This window comes from Callorhinus ursinus, unplaced genomic scaffold (assembly GCF_003265705.2).
Source record: "Callorhinus ursinus isolate GAN/ISIS: 27379988/994484 unplaced genomic scaffold, GSC_fseal_2.0 scaffold7, whole genome shotgun sequence".
NCBI lineage: Eukaryota > Metazoa > Chordata > Mammalia > Carnivora > Otariidae > Callorhinus > Callorhinus ursinus.
In genome coordinates this window covers 76,181,064-76,198,227 of record NW_027397069.1, presented here as the reverse complement: position 1 = coordinate 76,198,227, position 17,164 = coordinate 76,181,064, and the positions used below count along the sequence as shown (strand labels likewise).

The following is a 17,164-nucleotide window of genomic DNA, read 5'->3' as shown; positions in this document are numbered from 1 at the left end:
GTTATGAAGACTGCGTTATATATTTGAAAATTGCTGAGAGAGTAGATCTTAAAAGTGCTCATCAGAAGAAAAAAAAATTTTAACTATGAGTGGTGATGGATGTTAACTACTCATTGTGGTGATCATTTCAAAATATATACATATAAAAACCACTATGTTGTACACCTGAAATTAATATAATGCTATATGTCAATTTTATCTCAATTTTTTAAATAATAAGTAAATATTTTTTAAAAAGAAAAAAACATCAGATGAATTCCAACTGAGGGACATTTTACAAAATATCTAACCAGTGTACCTCAAAACTGCCAAGGTCATTAAAAACAAGAAAAGTCTGAGAAATTGTCATAGCAAAGAGGAGCAAAAAGAGACTGGATAATTCAGTGTAATGTGGTTTCCTGGGAAGGGATCCTGGAACAGTGAAAGCACATTAGGGAAAAACTAAGGAAATTCAAATAAAGTATGGACTTTAGTCAATAATAATGTATCAATATTGGTTCATTAATTCCAGCAACCGTACCATACTAATGTAGATATTAATAATAGGGCAAAGTGAATGTGTGGGGTGATGGGTTATATGGGAACTCTCTGGACTATATTATCCGCCCAATTTTTTTAAATAGGTTTATTTATTTATTTGGGAGAGAGAGAGTACGGGGGCGGGGGGAGTGCGGGCAGAGGGAGAGGGAGAAAAATCCTTAAGCAGTCTCCCTACTGAGCAGGGATCCCAGCATGGGGCTCCATCCCAGGACCCCAAGATCATGACCTGATCCTAAACCAGGAGTTGGTGCTTAACTGACTGAGCCACCCCGGCGCCTCTTATCTGCTCAATTTTTCTGTAAACCTAAAGCTTCTAAAAAATTGTCTACTAACAAAAAAGCAAAAAATAATTAAAAGTCAACAATTGATCATTATTTGTTAGTTTCTGCTTATTGAAATATTATTGAATAAATAAATAAATAATTTTTTAAAAAGCTCTTGGCAAATGTGGAATAAACAAGAATTTCCTTAACCTGATAAAGGGCATCTACTAAAAACATCAAACTTTACTGTGCAGCATCAGAAGTAGTCCATTTAAAGTCGGAGGCAAGGCAAAGGTACCTACTCTCACCAACCTGTTCAACGTTATCCTGGAGGCTAACTCAGTGCAATAAGAAAAGAAGCAAAGATGTTAGGATTGGAAATAAATGGGGAAAAATCATTATTTGCGAATGATAAATTTTACCAAATATATGGAAGTGAATTCATAGAGCAGCTGTTGCAGCCCCACTCCGTCACCTGCCTCTGACTGAGAGCTGCATCTCTGAGGAGGGCCCTCAAGGAAAATGGAGGCTGTTGGGTCAGGTCCTTCTCTCTGGTTTATACATTTCTCAAACTGTCTCCGTCTCCTGTTCTTCCTAACGGGAACGTCTGTGAAGCTGTCCACTGTGAGATGAGAAGAGAATTGAACAGATCCGTTGCACAGCTTCCCCGAAGCTGGCTTGGCCCAGTTGGAGGCAAGTCAAACGTCACAGTATGTAGCACCACGGAAGTTGGGAGTGCAGCCTCCCCACCGAGCCCCTAATGCTTAACGTTTCACAGTTCAGGTTTGCTGTCTCCCACATCAGACCAACAGCAGTTTTGTCCCTCTAGGAGATAGAAAATTCCCGGGACAGAAGGGTCTCTCCCCAAACACCTTGAACTACATAAGACCTCTGTACCACACAGACCCAACACTTGGGACAGCTGGGGTGACCTCCATCATAGCAAAGCTGACTTTATACCACCTGGCAAATTGAATTTGAAATAGAAATTAAACTTAGTTATAGAAAAACAAAGTTCCATTTCTCACACTCTCAAGTTTGTGATCTGAGTCTCATTCCCTCTACATGAACATTATTGATGCTCAAAAATGTGTAGGGGTCATGACTCAACCTAAGCCACATGTGCTGCAGCTTGGGTAATCTCGATAAGTGACAGAAACTATCTTCCCCAGCAAGCTGTTAAGGTAATGGTTTCTGAGAACAAAGATGGAGGGAAGGCAGCACAGATGCTTTCACACTTACATTATGCAGTGCTACATTACTTTTGTAATTAAAAAAATAATTTAAAAAAGAACTTATCAATTACATCTCAATTTTAAGAAAAGAAAAAATAAAATATGTTTATAGTATACCTAGCACATAGTAAGCTCTCAATAAATGATAGCTACCAATGAGAAGATGTAAAACAATTCTTGGAAGGTAACTGTCCACAAGCCATGAAATTATGTCCTTTCCCCTGAGGATTTGTCCTTATTACTATTTTTTTATTTTTTATTTTTTTTTAAAGATTTATTTATTTATTTTGAGAGAGTGAGAATGAGAGAGAGAGAGAGTACATGAGAGGGGGGAGGGTTAGAGGGAGAAGCAGGCTCCTCGCCTAGCAGGGAGCCTGATGTGGGACTCGATCCTGGGACTCCAGGATCATGACCTGAGCCGAAGGCAGTCGCTTAACCAACTGAGCCACCCAGGCGCCCCTTATTACTATTTTTTATTCTGCCCAATCTTTATTTTTTTGAAGATTTTTATTTATTTATTTGAGAGAGCAAGAGTGAGCACAAGCAGGCAGAGGGTCAGAGGAAGGAGAAACAGACTCACTGCTGAGCAGGGAGCCCGACGTGAAGCTCGATCCCAGGACCCTGGAATCATGAGAGAGAAGCTTAACCAACTGAGTCACCCACGCACCCCACTGCCCAATCTTTAAATAGGGTATTTTGACTCACTGATCAAGCATTTAACCAAATGAATTACTGTAAACATAAAAAAATTCTAACAACAGAACATAGTACATAAATTCAAATAAAATTTGATATTTAAACAAGTATTCCCAAAAATTACACATGTATGTCTTACTTTATGGAAAAATTAATTTTTAATAACATGATCTCTAAAATTATTCCCTTACTAATTTCCCACTATTTTCTAGTTTAAAGGGGAAGGAGTAGATGAAATAATATACCAGTCTGAAATTTTTTGTCTAAGGCCATTAGAATGCTGATAGTCATTGAAATCAAACAATTGAACACTAATTGATGATTCTGGTCACCTGTTAGTTCACATTTCCCGTATAGCAGCAACCTGAGCCTCTTTTGACTGCTATCAGCTACCCACCTCCTTCTGAACCACAGAATTTACCATAATCCCTAGCTTTATACCCACTGCTTCTGTTGTCATGATTTTGCCTTCCCTTGTTGCCTTTTAAGGCTGGACATTACTTTCACTTCTCCAGTCTAACACACGGCATTTTAGTTTTGAGGAAGGAGAATGCATAAAATGAGTTATTTCCCTGTTTTATTAGGCTTAGCACATTGTATGCTGTGCTTACTTAAAAAGAGGATTACTTGGGCACCTGGGTGGCTCAGATGGTTAAGCGTCTGCCTTCGGCTCAGGTCATGATCCCAGGGTCCTGGGATCGAGTCCTGCATCGGGGTCCCTGCTCCTTGGGAGCCTGCTTCTCCCTCTGCCTCTCTCTCTCTCTGTCTGTCTCTCATGAATAAATAAATAAAATCTTTGAAAAAAATGAAAATTATAAAAAAATTTAAAAAAAAAGGATTACTCATCGATCAAAACTCTTCAGAGTATAGGGATAGAGGGTACATACCTCAATATCATAAAAGCCATCTATGAAAAACCTACAGTGAATATCATTCTCAATGGGGAAAAGCTGAGACGTAGCCACAGCAATCAGACAACAAAAAGAAATCAAAGGCATCCAAATTGGCAAAAAGGAAGTCAAACTCTCACTCTTTGCAGATGATATGATACTTTATGTGGAAAACCCAAAAGACTCCACCCCAAAACTGCTAGAACTCATACAGGAATTCAGTAAAGTGGCAGGATATAAAATCAATGCACAGAAATCAGTGGCATTCCTATACACCAACAACAAGACAGAAGAGAGATAAATTAAGGAGTCGATCCCATTTACAATTGCACCTAAAACCATAAGATACCTAGGAATAAATCTAACCAAAGAGGCAAAGAGCCTGTACTCAGAAAACTATAAAATACTCATGAAAGAAATTGAGGAAGACACAAAGAAATGGAAAAATGTTCCATGCTCATGGATTGGGAGAACCAACATTGTGAAGATGTCAATGCTACCTAGAGCAATCTACATATTCAATGCAATCCCCATCAAAATACCATCTACTTTTTTCAAAGAAATGGAACAAATAATCCTAAAATTTGTATGGAACCAGAAGAGACCCCAAATAGCCAGAGGAGTGTTGAAAAAGAAAAGCAAAGCTGGTGGCATCACAATTCTGGACTTCCAGCTCTATTACAAAGCTGTCATCATCAAGACAGTATGGTACTGGCACAAAAACAGACACATAGATCAGTGGAACAGAATAGAGAGCCCAGAAATGGACCCTCAACTCTATGGTCAACTAATCTCTGACAAAGCAGGAAAGAATGTCCAATGGAAAAAAGACAGTCTCTCCAACAAATGGTGTTTGGAAAATTGGACAGCCACACGCAGAAGAATGAAACTGGACCCTTTCCTTACACCACACACAAAAATAGACTCCAAATGGTTGAAAGACCTAAACGTGAGACAGGAATCCATCAAAATCCTAAAGGAGAACACAGGCAACCCCTTCGACCTCAGCCGCAGCAACTTCTTCCTAGAAATATCGCCAAAGGCAAAGGAAGCAAGGGCAAAAATGAACTATTGGGATTTCATCAAGATAAAAAGCTTTTGCACAGCAAAAGAAACAGTCCACAAAACCAAAAGACAACCGACGGAATGGGAGAAAATGTTTGCAAATGACATATCAGATAAAGGGCTAGTATCCAAAATCTATAAAGAACTTCTCAAACTCAACACCCAAAGAACAAATCATCCAATCAAGAAATGGGCAGAAGACATGAACAGACATTTTTCCAAAGAAGACATCCAAATGGCCAACAGACACATGAAAAAGTGTTCAACATCGCTCGGCATCAGGGAAATCAAAATCAAAATCTCAATGAGATACCACCTCACACCAGTCAGAATGGCTAAAATTAACAAGTCAGGAAACGACAGATGTTGGCGGGGATGCGGAGAAAGGGGAACCCTCCTACACTGTTGGTGGGAATGCAAGCTGGTGCAACCACTCTGGAAAACAGTATGGAGGTTCCTCAAATAGTTGAAAATAGAGCTACCATATGATCCAGCAATTGCACTACTGGGTATTTACCACAAAGATACAAATGTAGGGATCCGAAGGGGTACGTGCACCCCAATGTTTATAGCAGCAATGTCCACAATAGCCAAACTGTGGAAAGAGTCAAGATGTCCACTGACAGATGAATGGATAAAGAAGATGTGGTATATATACACAATGGAATATTATGCAGCCATCAAAAGGAATGAGATCTTGCCATTTGCAACGACATGGATAGAACTGGAGGCTGTTATGCTGAGTGAAATAAGTCAATCAGAGAAAGACATGTATCATATGACCTCACTGATATGAGGAATTCTTAATCTCAGGAAACAAACTGAGGGTTGCTGGAGTGGTGGGGGTTTGGGAGGGATGGGGTGGCTGGGTGATAGACATTGGGGTGGGTATGTGCTATGGCGAGTGCTGTGAATTGTGCAAGACTGTTGAATCACAGATCTGTACCTCTGAAACAAATAATGCAGTATATGTTAAGAAAAAAAAAGAAGAAGAAGATAGCAGGAGGGGAAGAATAGAAGGGGGGAAATCGGAGGGGGAGACCAACCATGAGAGACGATGGACTCTGAAAAACAAACTGAGGGTTCTAGAGGGGAGGGGGTTGGGGGGATGGGTTAGCCTGGTGATGGGTATTAAAGAGGGCACGTTCTGTGTGGAGCACTGGGTGTTATACACAAACAATGAATCATGGAACACTACATCCAAAACTAACGATGTAATGTATGGTGATTAACATAACAATAAAAAATTAAAAAAAAAGAGGATTACTCACACTATATATAACATCCGAAGATGTCATATAAAGGCCGTTATTGGATTCATAAAGCTTTCCTTATATAGCCAGGATCATCATAAGGTGTATTTGTGAGGTGTAAATGGAAGAACCTTTCCTATATCTAGTCAGTGCTGTTCCTAATCTCTGCCAGGCTTAAAAAAAAAAAAATCTGCATTAAACACACACACACACACACACATCAGTATTCCTCATTAGCAAATAATTCTTTGTTCATCAGTGATTGATACTACCAAAATGATTACTTAAGAGCCACGGATTTTTTTCAGCTTTACATTTTAGTGAATCATCAGATAGCTTAACTTAAAAGTTATCTCACTAACTACCTGAGTCCCCAAAAGTTATGAAAATAGTGCAGATTCAATCACCTTCATATATTTGCTGAGACAGAGAAAGAGCCATGCTCGCCATAAAACTAAATTCTTTTTTTAAAGAGAGAATGATGATGCTTATCACCAAATTATAAGACTAAATTATTTTGAAATTATCTAAATAAGTCCTCCAAGACCACTTAGAAAAGGAACACTACTTAAACAGTTGCTCAGTTGTGTGTTATTTAAAAGTTACATCATCGGTTCTATATATTGGCTTGCACAGGATTCCTTTCTATTCTCAATAAAACAAAAGCAACTCAGCTTCTGCTGCTGCTATAATTGGTACTTCAAAAAATAAAGAAAAGAATATCTACCCTTCCATCCTTCCTGGTCCCTTGTTCCCCAAATGAGGGGATTACTTGAGGAAACTGAATCCTTTGCTCCAATCACACATCTGACCTTGAAGATGTAATTTCCAACCTACATTAGGATCTATATTTACACAGACTTTATGAGAACATGGATGAGAATTCTATTTTTAGAAACAATGAACTCATAAGGAAACTAAAAAGTTTATTCCAAGTAAATATATTTGGGGAGTGTTCTCTCTCTACTTAAGCACAGGAGATTTTTCTAGTTTGGGAGGAAGCTATCCTCTGCCCTGAAGGATGAATTTTGTTCCTTATTACATACAAACTCATTTTTCCTGGAAGGAATTTTTTAAGACTTCCTTGTGTATCTCCCTGTCTCCTGAGTAAATGAATTTTTCAGGTTTCTAAGGAAAAAATGCTACATATTGTCTGTGAGAAAGTATTCTACACTTTTTCCTCCCCTTGTCCTTGGGTCTGTTGGCTGCCATCTTCAATCCAGTGAAGTACATAGACGGTGGGCACCAAAATTCCTGTGTGCCCATGAGATGGGAAGTGAGTTCACTCAGCTGCAATGGTTGGGTCACCTTAGAATCCCTTTTTGCCACCCCTTCTTGAAACACTGCCTGTCAAGTCCCCACGACCCCTCAGGGAGGCTACCTGTGCCTGCCTTCAGCACTTTGAAGGGGAGCAGCAGAAAAATGGATCCATATCCCAGGAAGTTCTAGAAGAGCCTCTGCTATTCTTAGAGTCTAAAGAAGGGAAAGGGCTAGCCAAATAGTTTCTCGCATTTCAAAGAAAGGCTTCCTGCTTCTCTCAATTCTCATACAACTTTCTGTGGAACTTTACAGAGAACGTTCAATAAATTCTCCCTTCCCTTCTCCCCAGAATCAGAAAAATGAAGAGGTTACATAGCAGAAATAACTCCAGGTTGCAGTCCTGGAACTGGTCCTTGCATTGTCACTCACTTGCTCTGTGATATTGTGAAAGCCACTTACTCAAAGGAATTTCCACGTGCCCACCTGCAAATTGCTGTGGCAACTGTATCAGTCTGAGTTCCACCAGAGAAAACCTGTAGGACATAGATAGTGAGAAACTGATTACAAAGAATTGACTTACACAATTCTCGGGGCTAGTGAGGCGGGTCTGAAGGCTATCAAGAAGTGGGGCTAGACCTCTGGATGAGAGCTGAGGCTTCTAGAATTTCATGTTCAGGGAACCTTCAGCTCTGCTCTTAAGGCCTTCAACTTTTTGGATTGTGCCCACGCAGATTCTAGCACAATCTCCCTTGCTTAAAGACAACTGATTGGAGACTTGAGTCCCATCTTCAAAATACCCCACAATACCTAGATGAGCATTTGATTGAGTAACTGGGGACTGTAGCCTCACCACGTGGACACATCAAACTGACCTTCACATGAATGTTTGTCCTTGCCGAGCCCCAGGCCTGTGAAATGATGAGCCACACTTCCCATACCTGGGAGGTTTGAAACTTGCTCTCTCTCTTTTTTTAAATTTACTTTAGTTGTATTTAAATTCAATTAACAGATAGTGTATTATTAGTTACAGAGGTAGAGTTCAGGGATTCATCAGTTGCATATAACACCCAGTGCTCATCACATTACATGCCATCCTTAATATGCAAACCCCCCACCCACCTCCCCTCCAGCAACTCTGTTTGTTTCCTAGAATTATAGTTCCCCTTTCTCCACATCCTCGCCAATATCTGTCATTTGCTGACTTGTTAATTTTAGCCATTCTGACTGGTGTGAGGTGGTATCTCATTGTGGTTTTGATTTGGATTTCCCTGATGATGAGTGATGTTGAAATTTTTTCATATGTCTGTTGGCCATTTGTATGTTTTCTTTGGAGAAATGTCTGTTCATGCCTTCTGCCCATGTCTTGACTGGATTTTTTTTCTTGGGTGTTGAATTTGATAAGTTCTTTATAGATCTTGGATACTAGCCCTTTATCTGATAAGATATTTGCAAACATCTTCTGCCATTCCATAGGTTGCTTTTTAGTTTAGTTGACTATTTCCTTTGCTGTGTAAAAGCTTTTCATCTTGATGAAGTCCCAATAGTTCATTTTTGCTTCTGTTCTCTTGTCTTTGGAGATGTGTCTAGCAAGAAGTTGCTGCAGCCGAGGTCAAAGAGGTGGCTGCCTATGTTCTCCTCTAGGATTTTGATGGATTCCTTCCTCACATTTAGGTCTGTTAGGAATTTTGAGTTTATTTTTGTGTGTGGTGTAAGAAAATGGCCTAGTTTCATTCTTCTGCATGTGGTTGTCCAATTTTCCCAGCACCAGTTGTTGAAAAGACTGTCTTTTTTCCATTGGATATTCTTTCCTGCTTTGTTGAAGATTAGTTGACCATAGAGTTGAGGGTCATTTCTGAGTTTTCTATTCTGTTCCATTGATCTATGTGTCTGTTTTTGTGCCAGTACCATACTGTCTTGATGATTCCAGCTTTGTATTAGAGCTTGAAGTCTGGCATTGTGATGCCACCAGCTTTGATTTTCTTTTTCAACATTCCTCTGGCTATTCAGGGTCTTTTCTGGTTCCATACAAATTTTAGGATTATTTGTTTTAGCTCTGTGAAAAATGTTGATGGTATTTTGATAGAGATTGCATTGAATGTGTAGATTGCTCTGGGTAGCATAGACACTTTAACGATATTTGTTCTTCCAATCCATGAGCATGGAATGTTTTTCCATTTCTTTGTGTCTCCTTAATTTCTTTCATAAGTGTTCTGTAGTTTTTAGAGCACAGATTCTTTACTCTTTAGTTAGATTTATTCCTAGGTATCTTATGGTTTTTTGGTGCAATTGTAAATGGGATCGATTCCATCAATTTCTCTTTCTTCAGTCACATTGTTAGTGTTCAGAAATGCAACTGATTTCTGTGATTGATTTTTATATCCTGCCACTTTGCTGAATTCCTGTATGAGATCTAGCAATTTTGGGGTAGAGTCTTTTGGGTTTTCCACTTACAGTATCATGTCATCTGCAAAGAGCGAGAGTGGCTTCTTCTTTGCCAATTTGGATGATTTTATTGATTTTTGTTTTCTGATTACTGAGGCTAGGACTTCTAGTACTATGTTGAACAATAGCGGTGAGAGTGGACATCCCTGTCATGTTACTGACTGTAGGGGGAAAAGCTCTCAGTTTTTTTCTGATGGGGATGATATTTGCTGTGGTCTTTCATGATATTGAGGTACTTTCTTCTTTCCCTACAGGGTGGATTGTTTTTATCAAGAAAGGATGCTGTATTTTGTCAATTGCTTTTTCTGCATCTATTCACAGGATCATATGGTACTTGTCCTTTCTTTTAATTAATGTAGTGTACCACATTGATTGATTTGCAGATGTTGACCCACCCTTGCAGCCCAGGAATAAATCCCACTTGGTCGTGGTGAATAATCCTTTTAATGTACTGTTGGATCCTATTGGTTAGTATCTTGGTGAGAATTTTGGCATCCATGTTCATCAGATATATTGGTCTGTAATCTCCTTTTGGATGGGGTCTTTGTCTGGTATTTGGATCAAGGTAATGCTGATCTCATAGAATGAGTTTGGAAGTTTTCTTTCCATTTCAATTTTTTGAAACAGCTTCAGAAGAGTAGGTAGTAATTTTTCTTTAAATGTTTGGTAGAATTCTCCTGGAAAGCCATCCAGATCTGGACTCTTATTTGTTGGGTGATTTTTTATTACTACTTCAATTTCCTTGCTGGTTATGGGTCTGTTCAAGTTTTCTTCTTTCTTCCTGTTTCAGTTTTGGGAGTTTATATGTTTCTCGGAATGCATCCATTTCTTCCAGATTGCCTAATTTGTTGGCATATAGTTTCTCATAATATATTCTTATAATTGTTTCTATTTCTTCAGTGTTGGTTGTAATCTCTCCTCTTTCATTCATGATTTAATGTATTTGGGTCCTTTCTCTTTTCTTTTTGATAAGTCTGCATAGGGGCTTATTGATCTTACAAATTCTTTCAAGGAACAAGCTCCTAGTTTTGTTGATTGGTTCTATTGTTCTTTTGGTTTCTATTTCATTGATTTCTGCTCTAATCTTTATTATTTCTCTTCTCCTGCTTGGTTTAGGCTTTATCTGCTGTTCTTTCTCCAGGTTGTGTATTTGAGACTTTTCTTTTTTCTTGAGAAAGACCTGTATTGCTATATACTTCCCTCTTAGGATCGCCTTTGCTGCATCCCAAAGGTTTTGAACAGTTGTATCTTCATGTTCATTTGTTTCCGTGAATTTTTTAAAATTCTTCTTTAATTTCCTGGTTGACCCATTCATTCTTGAGCAGGATGTTCTTTAACCTCCATGTATTTGAGTTCCTTCCAAATTTCCTCTCGTGATTGAGTTCAAGTTTTAAAGCTTTGTGGTCTGGGAATATGCAGGGAATAATCCCAATCTTTTGGTATAGGTTGAGACCCGATCTGTGACCCAGTATGTAATCTATTCTGCAGAATATTCCATGTGCACTCAAGAAGAATGTGTATTCTGTTGCTTTAGGATGAAATGCTCTGAATATACTTGTGAAGTCCATCTGGTCCAGTATGTCATTCAAAGTCCTTCTTTCCTTGTTGATCTTCTGCTTAGATGATCTGTCCATTGCAGTGAGTGGGTGTTAAAGTCCCCTACTATTATTGTATTATTATCCATGTGTTTCTTTAATTTTGTTATTAACTGGTTTATATAATTGGCTTTTCCCCAGTTAGAAGCATAAATATTTATAATTGTTAGTTCTTCTTGTAGGATAGACCCTTTAAATATGATACAGTGTCCCTCTTCATCTCTTATCACAGTCTTTGGCTTAAAATCTAATTTGTCTGATATAAGGATTGATACACCAGCTTTCTTTTGATGTCCATTAGCATGATAAATGGTTCTCCGCCCCCTCACTTTCAATCTGGGAGTGTCTTTGGGTCTAAAATGAGTCTCTTGTAGACAGCATATCAATGGGTCTTGTTTTTTTAATTCAATCTGATACCCTATGTCTTTTGATTGGAGGATTTAGCCCATTTACTTTCAGAGTAACTATTGAAAGATATGAATTTAGTGCCATTTTATTACCTGTAAGGTCAGTATTTCTGTATATTGACTCTGTTCCTTTCTGGTCTATGTTACTTTTGGGCTCTCTCTTCCCTTAAAGGATACCTTTTAATATTTCTTGCAGGGCTGGTTTAGTGATCGCAGACTCTTTTAGTTTCTGTTTCTCCTGAAGCTTTATCTCTCCTATTATGAATGACAGCCTTGCTGGATAAAGTATTCTGGGCTGCATATTTTTCTCATTTAGCACCCTGAACATATCATACCAGCAATTTCTAGCCTGCCACATCTCTGTGGATAGGTCTGCTGCCAGTCTTATGTTTCTACCCTTGTAGGGTAAGGACCTCTTGTCCCAAGCTGCTTTCAGGATTTTCTCTTTGTCTCTGAAATTTGCAAGCTTCACTATTCTATGTTAAGGTGTTGACCTATTTTTATTTATTTTGAGGGGGGTTGTCTGTGCCTCCTGGACTTGGATGCCTGTTTCCTTCCCCAGATTAGGGAAGTTCTTAGATATAATTTGCTCAAATAAACCTTCTGCCCCTGTCTCTCTCTTTCCTCTTCCTCTGGGACCCCAACTGTTCTAATATTGTTTTGCTTTATGGTATCACTGATCTCTTGAATCCTCCCCTCATAATTCAGTAATTGTTTATCTCTCTTTATCTCAGTTTCTTTATTCTCCATCATTTTGTCTTCTATTCTTCTATATCACTGCCTCTCTCTTCTGTGTTGTTTATCCTAGCAATTAGAACCTCCATTTTTTTATTGTATCTCAGTAATAGCCTTTTTGATTTTCACCTGATTAGATTTTAGTTCTTTCATTTCTCCAGTAAAGGATTCTCTAGTGTTTTCTATGCTTTTTTCAAGCCCAGCTACTATGTTTATTTCACTTAGCATAATACCTTCTAGGTCCATCCATGTTGTCACAAATGGCAAAATATCATCCCTTTTTTATGCCACATAACATTCCATTGTGTATATATACTACATCTTTCTTATCCATTTACCAATCAAGGGACATTTGGGTTGCTTCCATAGCCTGGCTCTTGTAAATAATGCATATATCTTTTTAAAATTAGTGTTGTCATTTTCTCTGGGCAAATACCCAGCAGTGGAATTATTGGATCATATGGTAGTTCTATTTTTAATTTTTTGAGTAACCTCCATACTGTTTCCACAGTGGCTGCACCAGTTTGCATTCCCACCAACAGTGCACAAGGGTTCCTTTTTCTCCACATCCTCACCAGCACTTGTTATTTCTTGTCTTTTTTATTTTAGCCATTCTGACAGGTGTGAGGTGATATCTCATTGTGGTTTTGATTTGCATTTCCCTTTAAGATGAGTGATGTTGAGCATCTTTCCATGTGTCTGTTGGCCATCTGTATGTCTTCTTTGGAAAAATGTCTATTCAGTTCCTCTGCCCATTTTTTTAAATTTAATTTAATTTTATTATGTTATGTTAGTCATTAGTTTTTGATGTAGTGATTCACGATTCATTGTTTTCATATAACATCCAGTGCTCCATGCTGTACATGCCCACCTTAATACCCATCACCAGGCTGATCCAAACTCCCATCCCCCTCCCCTCTAAAACCCTTAGTTTGTTTCTCAGAGTTCATAGTCTCTCATGGTTTGTCTCTCCCTCTGATCTCCCCCCCTTCATTTTTCCCTTCTTTCTCCTAATGTCCTCCATGCTATTCCTTATGTTCCACAAATAAGTGAAACCATATGATAATTGACTTTCTCTGCTTGACTTATTTCACTTAGAATAATCTCCTCCAGTCCCATCCATGTTGATATAAAAGTTGGGTATTCATCCTTTCTGATGGCTGAGTAATATTCCATTGTATATATGGACCACATCTTTATCCATTCATCTGTTGAAGGGCATCTTGGCTCTTTCCACAGTTTGGCTATTGCAGACATTGCTGCTATGAACATTGGGGTGCATATGGCCGTTCTTTTCACTACATCTGTGTCTTTGGGGTAGATACCCAGTAGCGTAATTGCTGGGTCATAGGGTACCTCTATTTTTAATTTTTTGAGGAACCTCCACACTGTTTTCCAAAGTGGCTATACCAACTTGCATTCCCACCAACAGTATAAGAGGGTTCCCCTTTCTCCACAACCTCTCCAACATTTGTTGTTTTCTGCCTTGTCAATTTTTGCCATTCTGACTAGTGTAAGGTGGTATTTCAATGTGGTTTTGATTTGAATTTCCCTGATGGCTAATGATGATGAACATTTTTTCATGTGTCTGTTAGCCATTTGTCTGTCTTTGGAGAAGTGTCTGTTCATGTCTTCTGCCCATTTTTTGACTTGATTATTTGTTTTTGGGGGTGTTGAGTTTGAGAAGTTCTTTATAGATCTTGGAAATCAGTGCTTTGTCTGTAGTGTCATTTGCAAATATCTTCTCCCATTTTGTGGGTTGCCTCTTTGTTTTGTTGACTGTTTCCTTTGCTGTGCAGAAGCTTTTTATCTTGATGAAGTCCCAAAAGTTCATTTTTGCTTTTGTTTCACTAGCCTTTGGAGATGTATCTTGAAAGAAGTTGCTGTGGCCCATGTCGAAGAGGTTAGTGCCTATGTTCTCCTCTAGGATTCTGATGGATTCCTGTCTCACATTGATGCCTTTCATCCATTTTCAGTTTATCTTTGTGTATGGTGTTAGAGAATGGTTGAGTTTCATTCTTCTGTATATAGCTGTCCAATTTTCCCAGCACCATTTTTTGAAGAGACTGTCTTTTTTCCATTGCATATTTTTTCCTGCTTTGTTGAAGATTATTTGACCATAGACTCTTCAGAGTATAGGTTAGAGGGAACATTCCTCAAGTTCGTAAAAGCCATCTATGAAAAACCCACAGCAAATATCATCCTCAATGGGGAAAAGCTGAGAACACTTCCCTTAAGATCAAGAACACAACAAGGATGCTCACTCTCACCACTATTGTTCAAAATAGTACTAGAAGTCCTAGCAACAGCAATCAGACAACAAAAAGAAATAAAGTTATTAAAATTGGCAAAGAAGTCAAACTCTCTCTCTTCACAGATGACATGATACTTTATGTGGAAAACCCAAAAGACTCCACCCCCAAATTACTAGAACTCATACAGCAATGTAGTTATGTGGCAGGATACAAAATCAATGCACAGAAATCAGTTGCTTTCTTATACACTAACAATGTAACTGTAGAAAGAGAAATTAGAGAATCGATTCCATTTACAATAGCACCAAAAACCGTAAGATACCTCGGAATAAACCTAATCAAAGAGATAAAGGATCTATACTCTAGGAACAACAGAACACTCATGAAAGAAACTGAAGAAGACACAAAAAGATGGAAAAACATTTCATGCCCATGGATCGGAAGAATAAACATTTTTAAAATGTCTATGCTACCCAGAGCAATCTATACCTTCAACGCCAACCTGATCAAAATTCCAATGACATTTTTCAAAGTGCTGGAACAAACAATCTTACAATTTGTATGGAATCAGAAAAGACCCCAAATTGCCAAGGAAATGTTGAAAAAGAAAAACAAAGCTGGGGGCATCACGTTGCCTGATTTCAAGCTATATTACAAAGCAGTGATCACCAAGACAGCATGGTACTGGCACAAAACAGACATATAGACCACTGCAACAGAATAGAGAGCCCAGACATGGACCCTCAACTCTATGGTCAAATAATCCTCTGCCCATTTTTTAAGTTAACTTGCTCTTTTAGAAACGTGAGCAGTTGTATGAAAATGAACCCAATGAATATTAAATTCTAAACTGCTAACCTCATACAAATTCTCCCATATTTGCTAAAGTACATACCTATAATTCCACTTAGTTGTAACCAGTGTATAGTAACTTATCTTCTGGTATTTTCACCTAACTTTATTTCCTTTGGGCATGTCCTGGTATAGACATTTTCCAAATATTTGTCATTTTTTCCAATTAATTTATAGCATTCATTCATGTTAATATGCTATAGTTTTAAGTCATAGCCCCTTTTTAGCCATTTGCATAGTTCCAAGTGTTTGCCATTTAAAAAGCACTACTAGAACATATTTATACAAACAATTTTTTAAATTTCGTTAATAAAAAAACATTCTTACTACTTCTTTTGTAGATGCTGTAATTACACACTTCCTGCTCATCACCTGACACAGGTGAAAGGAAGAATCTCACCTCTACTTCCATGCATGTATGTAGTACCAGGTCTCCCAAAGAACTCCTCTGGCAGGCTGGATCTAAGAAGGGGTTTGCAGGGTTGGAAGTTGGAAGAAAGGAAGTATTTTCATTATTCGAGTTTAGATTCTGCATATGATAATGGTGTACTTACTGCTGTTAGCTGTACTTGGACTAATTATCCTTTCCTTCTGACTTAGCATGGATTTATAAAATCAGTGATCTTTTAGAGCACGTTTTCTGATCCAGCAAATGACCCTCTGTTGGTTCACTACCCTCTCAAGGGTTTCCCAGGTATAATCTGAAAATGGAACCCTTGTATATGGAGGGCAGAGAGAGACCAAAGAAAGAGGAGGCCACTCCCGATTGGCAGGTGGTAGTTTTAACAAGGAAAGGGAACTTACATACGAGTCTTGTCTTGGGTGGCAGCAAGAAGAGTGGATTCCCGCCTCTGCCTGCCAAATCTTATAAAGTTTATAAAAAGGCCCTAACCAGGTTTAATCATGTATACCATGCAGGTGTTCTCAATATCACACCACAATCTCAAGACTAGGTCCTTGGAGTGGTCTCTGGGAGTGGGAAAAGAAAGTGAACCCCACATTCCAAGGAGGGGGTTGGTGAGGAGCCTCTGAGTGTCCAGTTTGAGCTCACAGGTCAACTGGCAGTTATGTCTTTTTGATGACCTTCCCCAACATTCTACTCCTCATGACTGGCTCTTTATGATCTCACACACACCCCCTTTCACAATGGGCCCTGAGCAGTCAGCAAGGGGTTTTGTTATCATGGAGGTGGCCCCTTTAGTGGTTATCTGGTTGCATTGGAGGCAGATGTCACGCCAACACAGGCACATGTAAAAGAAAACACAGATTAAGATAATAATTCCAAAATCACTGATAACTTTCCATAAGAGCCCATGATCCAAACCACTGATTCATCAAGTCCCCTAGGTTGGGAGTCAAATCACTCAGGGAGTTCACTGTGGCCTCATGTGATTTAATAAACGTGATACATTAGTATACTCATCAAAGTATGAACACACAACATTCTGTTTGGATATGACACAGATCCCTCCTTGTAAGGCAGTAATAAGGTCTAAAGCCATCCTATTTTGGAGGATAGCTTTTATCATCAAAGACATTTCAGTGTTCAGTAAAGACAGGCTTTGTTGGCTATCATTTAAGTCTTGCTGGGTGAATTTAGTAAGAACTTCTTTGGGTGCTATAACATCTTCCAGGCCAGTGGAGGGAACAAAGATGGTGGCCAAATGATCAAACCA

At 38.7% G+C, this 17,164-nt stretch overlaps 1 long non-coding RNA gene across 2 annotated transcripts in view; it reads right to left on the bottom strand.

Moving 5' to 3' along the window:
- Window positions 1-16,515, bottom strand: part of LOC112826405 (uncharacterized) — a 36,898-nt gene extending 20,383 nt beyond the window's left edge. The window contains exons 1-3 of one of the 2 annotated variants that reach the window (XR_012378719.1): window positions 16,293-16,515; window positions 15,889-15,950; window positions 7,662-7,735 (exon numbers count right to left, since the gene is read on the bottom strand). This is a non-coding gene — a long non-coding RNA (uncharacterized lncRNA). The remainder of the gene's footprint in view (window positions 1-7,661; window positions 7,736-15,888; window positions 15,951-16,292) is intronic. The other variant, XR_012378718.1, reaches the window with a different exon arrangement.
- Between the last annotated feature and the right edge of the window lie 649 nt (window positions 16,516-17,164).